Raw genomic sequence first — 6,541 nt, forward strand, 5'->3', positions numbered from 1 at the left:
CAAATCTAAGGTGAGTGTCACTATCATTGGTAATGATACTGGTTTAAGTGAAATTACTTAAGAAATGCGTCTCTTGCTTTATCCAGCTAGAGCTACAAATAACCTGTAACTTGTCTGAAATCGACATTGACATGCCCAGAATGGCAACAAACACGAGATGATCAGCATTTGCCGACCGAAAAGATTGCTTGATCAGCTCTATTAGAAGCAAAGGGTTATGCCCGAAGAAGGGCACGGCTCTCTGTAGAAGCATCTTGCATTCCTCCCAATTGGCTGTGTTAGGATTGAAAGATTTGCAGTCAGGAAGTTCAAGGCCTTGTTTTATCCTCCCGACTCGCCGGGCATGCAAGACTTGCTTGGATGCAATGGGTAACCTAATGGATTGGTATTCTTCAAGAGCAGCCATTAGATTTTCCGACCCCCACTTCTCAAGCATTGGCCTAGGACTGCCGCATCTAGAATCGACATGTTTGTGCTCCTCAGCTGTGTGGTGTTGTGGGGTGTGCTGCGTCGCCGATAAGTACCACGTTGTCCCAAACTATCCGTTCTAGGGATCACAGTCGTAAATGGCATTGACAAAAGGTTCTCTAGTTTCTCTCATGACCTGAACCAAAGTAGGATGCCAAATTTTCTCTGCATCTTGGTACATCTTCTGAATCATTTCATCACTTACTTTCATAGTAACCGAATTGCCCTGTATGTGTCAATAGCAGACAGAATATGAGAGATACCGCATGACGCAAGGGACTTACAGAAAGGATGCATGTATACAGATACCTATATATATATGTATAGACTAAGACCTTCTATGAGATATGCTTGTGTAGCTCTGCAAATAAATCTCATGAATAAACAGGAAAATTATTGGAAATGTCTGTCGTAATTATTTGGGTCTTTCAGTACATCAGCAACTGCTATTACTGTCGTACAGTCGAGGAGGAGCAAGATGGGTGACAATTACCTTTAAGTGAGGCTCAGGTTGGTTCAAACACCATGTCCAGTTCAGCCTTTGTTTGGGATCTCAAAAAAAACAGTATGATTTCCGGGCGTCAAGTCGATGTACAAGCATTTTCCGAGCTCCGGATATGCCTCCTAACGTTCTTGATGGTTTTGGAATCTTCCAATCCCCGAATAATCAAGAACTCCTCTCCAGCCTGCAGTAGCCTGAATACCTATTATATTGACATAATCATGAAAGATAACAAAGGGGTAAGTTAGGGATTCGTGCATAACAATTTGGGCAAAGAAGTAACAACCTTAGTTTGACGTCAGGAAAATAGTTCTTGCGAATCAGAGAGTTGCATCCATCTGCAGCGACGAGCAAATCTCCGTCTACTTCCACAGTTTCTTCGGTGTCGAGAACTTGGGCCCTGATTTTGACCGGTCGCTTATCCTTGGAAATAAAAAGAGAGGAAAAGATGGCCCCACAGGAATATTTCTGGTGGCAATGCAGAGAACAGGTGGTGATGCAGACTGGACCAATGTGCTGCTCTATGATTGAAATTCTCATCTCTTGCTAGTATCTTCATGGATTTCTCATCATTGATTGCTTGGTTTCTAGTATAAATGGGCGCATAACAAGTTTGGTGAGAACCAGGATACAATTTTAGTGCCACATAGAAAGCAAGATCAATTTCTATATGTTCAACTACAGAAAAGGAAAAGGACCATATCTCCTGGAAGAGCTTAACATCTCCTCTCAGTGTCGAGCAAAGCAAGAACTTGACAATCAAGGTGCAAGAAGAAAGACATATTCCGCACCAATTCTTTAGTAGCTGCGATCTTAACTTCAGTGCATATCATAATTCAAACCTTAGGAAGACTTGGGAGTAGAGTGAGTTTGTTATATGAAGTTTCCCTTACAAGATCAATAGCGAGAGGGAGAGGTGATGTCATGGAGGAGTTCAGGGCGTCCAGTCAGGACCCGATGAGCTCCTGAGAGCGGATCAAACGCGAGTCCTGCGCCAGTGGGGTTTCCTTTCGGAGGCCTGCACGATTTCTCTATGACCACAACGTCCCACCCGCCAGAATGAGCGCATGCGCACATGACACACCTGCTATGCTTCCTCCTACGATCACGGCCTTCGGCTTCGGCTTGTTTTTGATGAGAAAGATCATTACTGTAATTCATGACTTCTGTTGTATCTTCTCCAAGACTTACTCTGTGTTTCTATCCGATAAAGACGAAGAAATGGGGGTTAAAAAAGTGGGGCTAAGAAAAATGGGATTGGAAAGATTTGAAATAAGGACCTCTATGCTTTGATACCATGAGAATAGAGAATTGAGTATACTTTACACTGATCCGTTATACCTTATAAATAGAGATACCACCCTCTATAATTATGACAGAAATTAGAGATGTAGGATAACAATTTGATCTATATGAAAATTAAATAAAAAACAAATCAACTCGATGTCCAAGGCTCCCAATTGTTGTGTCTCATTTGGTTTTTGTGACTTGAGATTGCCAATTTAGACTATAGTTGCAGGAGGTTGAATCCTGGAGCCTAGGAGTTGATAACTAGAAGATAATTGGGTCATTGACAAATTTCATGTTCTAATAGGGTCACCAATCACCCTAAAAAATAGCATTATAAATCAGATCAAGGATTCTAAGGTCGATTAGCTTTTGAAAATGACACCTTTTTTTTTTTAATTTCAATAGCCACAATAGTAAATAATAGCACACTAATCTCTTGACATTTCTCTTGGAAATGGTGGCAATAAAAAAAAAAATTCATTTTCAATATACAAACCTTCATTCACCACACCGGCTACCCATTGGATAAAAGCTCGTTGATCCTTGCCCAAATGTGAGAGTCCAAAACTGTGGTGAATGCACTTGATGTCTTAAGTGTGACGTCGGGGTGGTGGGTCCTCCTGGCGTCACTCAGGTTCACCCGCCGGTTGCCGTATGCGGGATTCCTTGGGTATCAAAAAAAAAAAAAAACCTCCATTCACCATGGAATCATCATTTAACATAGATTTTATGTAAATTCATATCATATATAATTTACATGAATTTAACCTTACACAAAAACCTTCATTCACCATGGAATCATCATTTAACATAGATTTTATGTAAATTCATATCATATATAATTTACATGAATTTAACCTTACCAATAAATACTTCTATAATTTAGATAACTTAGTATAAATAAATTACCTAAAAGGAATAGTTAAATTTTTCCACTAAATTACTAACTTGAGATGCCTCATCTTGAAGCCATAAGATTAATATATTTATATATCCATATCTAGTCGCATGATCTTTATTTTCAAATTAAATGACTGCCTCATTATTGAGTCATTACTAGACCTTAACTTTAGTCAACTCATATAATTTAACTACTAAGACCGGGTCATGATTAAGTTCACCTTCACCATCAAACTTAAAATTAATTTTCTAAAATTCCAGATTTCCAAATTATATGATTGCCCCAATGAAGTTTCTCATTTTGCATTTTTGCCATTAAGTCCAATCTCTCTTAATCAAGCTAAACTAATTAAATTAAATGCCCAAGGCCATTCATTTACTATCTAACACACATGAATATCTTATTTACACTATGGACATGCCACAAATTTTATAAAGTTACCACTTTTAAATAAATTATAAGTCAAACTTTGACTAGTTAGATAAATTGTCTAGATTAAGTAGTTAATTCTAAAAAATAACTGGATTACCTATTATCATAACTTAGTCAACATAAGATTAGATATGATATGATATGCAATCCATAGATTTTGCTATATTTTATCTATTATTTGATTAATTACGGTAATAAAGAGATACTCTCATAACCTATCATGTTAATTGTTTTGTATAAAGATGACATATTGATATAAATGAACCTAACAAATAGAGGTGGTAAGAATCTATCACGATTCATTGCTAAAAAAGCCACAAATGCATAATCAAATCATAGTTATTCTACGATCTAAATCTTAAAAGGCAAAGAAAGACATTAGAGTATTCCAAATTCATAGGTCCAACTGTGACATGAAACTTTTAACAAGCAATGGCAATATCTACAAGGTAGATTATTCTTGCGAATGTCAAATCTAGTAAGATGGAGAAAATGTGACTGCTCACCTTCATGATTCCAAAAAGTATCGTCTTTGACTCTCTCATGACTTTTGTGAAGCTTTGACACAGTGTAGAGCTATGAAGGAGGATGAGTTTCAACTCTCCTACCATTTTCATAATTTTTAACGCGAATCTTTTACTCTCACTGTTTTGGTTAAGCTTTGACATGGACCAAAAAACAAGAAGCTTCAACATGTGTCGTTGCCCCTCATTCTACTAGAATTAGAAAGATCTTTTGAAGTTTGAATTTTTATTCATTTAAAATATGGTTATTTCTACTTTCATTTTTATTTGCTTATTTTTTTATTATTTTCCCCTCTATTTTATTTTTTATTCCTTCCTATCATTAATTCCAATTTTTAAATAAATAGATTATAATAATATACTTAAAATGTGTAATAGATATAAATACTAGACTATAAATAAAAATAGAAATAAATAACAACAAAAATTATTTTACATTAGAATATTATTTATATTTTAATTTTCGTTAATTTAAGAAGCTTGCCATTGAGAAAATAACTTTTATATCATTGATATAAGAAATCTTATTCGTTTTTATTTTACCTCCCTATGAGATATTTTATTTAGTCTAATCTATTTTATATCCCATAATTTTTGGTCTTGGATAAATTAAACATAAAAAATATGATAAATTTTATCTTATTCTGATGTTTATCCTAATTACCATAAGTAACTTTACAGTTTGTGTTGAATTCTAACACTTCTCCATAGGAGATAACTAGAAGATGTATTTTTGTTTATTAATTTACATACTTTTCTTCATTGATTTAACAATTAGGCGAAGAATCTCGAATTGAAAGCCCAAAGATACAATTAGAGAATCTACTATAACAACGATGAGATCCTCCACTCTATGAATAGAAATTTTAAAATTTACCCATCAAGATAAATGAGTGAAGAGAAAGACTTAAACATTGATTATATGATTCCACATAATGCGGCAATCTGTGCTGAGCTCTACTAATTTGTTAATCATTTGGAAGTGTGGTAATGATGATTAAATACTTTCTTTTCTAGGGAAAATTTCAAATAAGACCTCAAGTAAGCCTTTTTTTTTCAAAAAGAATCCCTAAATCGTAGGGCCGTCAAATAGGTGGATTGGGTCGGATTTGAGTAAGGTCAAAAATGGTCCAACTCATATTGACATGTTTAAACTATTTTGACTTATTTTCATATAATGTAAATTTGATGGCATGCAGGCCGATCATACTCTTTCACACCTCCCAATTTGCTATTATAGAAAACACATTAATATTGACTCAATATAGTTTTATTCCCTCCCACACATTTCATTCACTTTAAGTTCTTCACATATATGTTACTTTAAATTTAAAAGAAAATTAAATGATAAAAAGTTAGTAAATAAAATAAAAGACATGAAAAACGTCTAACCAAATATAACAAAGCTTATTTCTTATATATATTTGAAAATGGTATTCTTTAAAACACTTTAATGCAATACAAATTTAATGGACAATTTTTATAATTTTATAAACGTTATTTAAAAAAATTGAATTTTTAATTATTTTATTTTATTTTCTAAAATATAATTTGTACTCTCTCTCTCTCTCTCAGCCTCAATAGCTGGCATGGATGCCAGATTCGCATACAAAAAAAGGCTTGGTTTATGAAAGTTTTTGCTCAAATACAATTATGATATTTTTTTTTTTTAAATATTTTAGTTTAATATAAGTAAGTGATTAACTATATTTCTTCTCTCTCTCTCTCTCTCTCATCCTCAATGGATTTGGCATGGATGCTAGGTAGCACACGGAAAGGCTTGGTCTATGAATGTTTTGCTCAAATACAAGTACTTGTCATACATGTATCTATTCCTATACAGAGTGTATGTGCTGAGATTTTCTTTTAATTATTTTAGTTTAATATTATTAAGTGATTAACTATATTTGTTCCCTCTCTCTCTCTCTCTCTCTCTCTCTCTCTCTCTCTCTCTCTCTCTCTCCCTCCTCAACGGTTGGCATGGATGCAAAGTAGCATACGGAAAGGTTTGGTCTATTAATGTTTAATATAATATAAATACTTATTATGCATGTATCTACTCGTATACTTGTGTATAAGGTGAAGTTTTCTTTTAATTATTTTAGTTTAATATTATTTAGTGATTAACTATATTTGTTCTCTCTCTCTCTCTCATCCTCAACGGTTGGCATGGATGCCAAGTAGCATACGGAAAGGTTTGGTCTATTAATGTTTTAATCTGATATAAATACTAGTCATGCATGTATCAATTCATTATCTTGAATGCATAAGGTGAGATTTTCTTTTAATTATTTTAGTTTAGTATTATTAAGTGATTAACTATATTTGCTCTCTCTCTCTCTCTCTCTCTCTCTCTCTCTCTCTCTCAACGGTTTGCATGGATGCCAAGTAGCATATGGAAGGTTTGGTCTATTAATGTTTTTA

At 34.2% G+C, this 6,541-nt stretch overlaps 1 pseudogene; it reads right to left on the reverse strand.

Annotated features, from left to right (window-relative positions):
- Positions 1–43: 43 nt before the first annotated feature.
- Positions 44–2,118, reverse strand: LOC120293783 (annotated as a pseudogene).
- Between the last annotated feature and the right edge of the window lie 4,423 nt (positions 2,119–6,541).

Source organism: Eucalyptus grandis, chromosome 5, assembly GCF_016545825.1.
Source record: "Eucalyptus grandis isolate ANBG69807.140 chromosome 5, ASM1654582v1, whole genome shotgun sequence".
NCBI classification, from domain to species: Eukaryota; Viridiplantae; Streptophyta; class Magnoliopsida; order Myrtales; family Myrtaceae; genus Eucalyptus; species Eucalyptus grandis.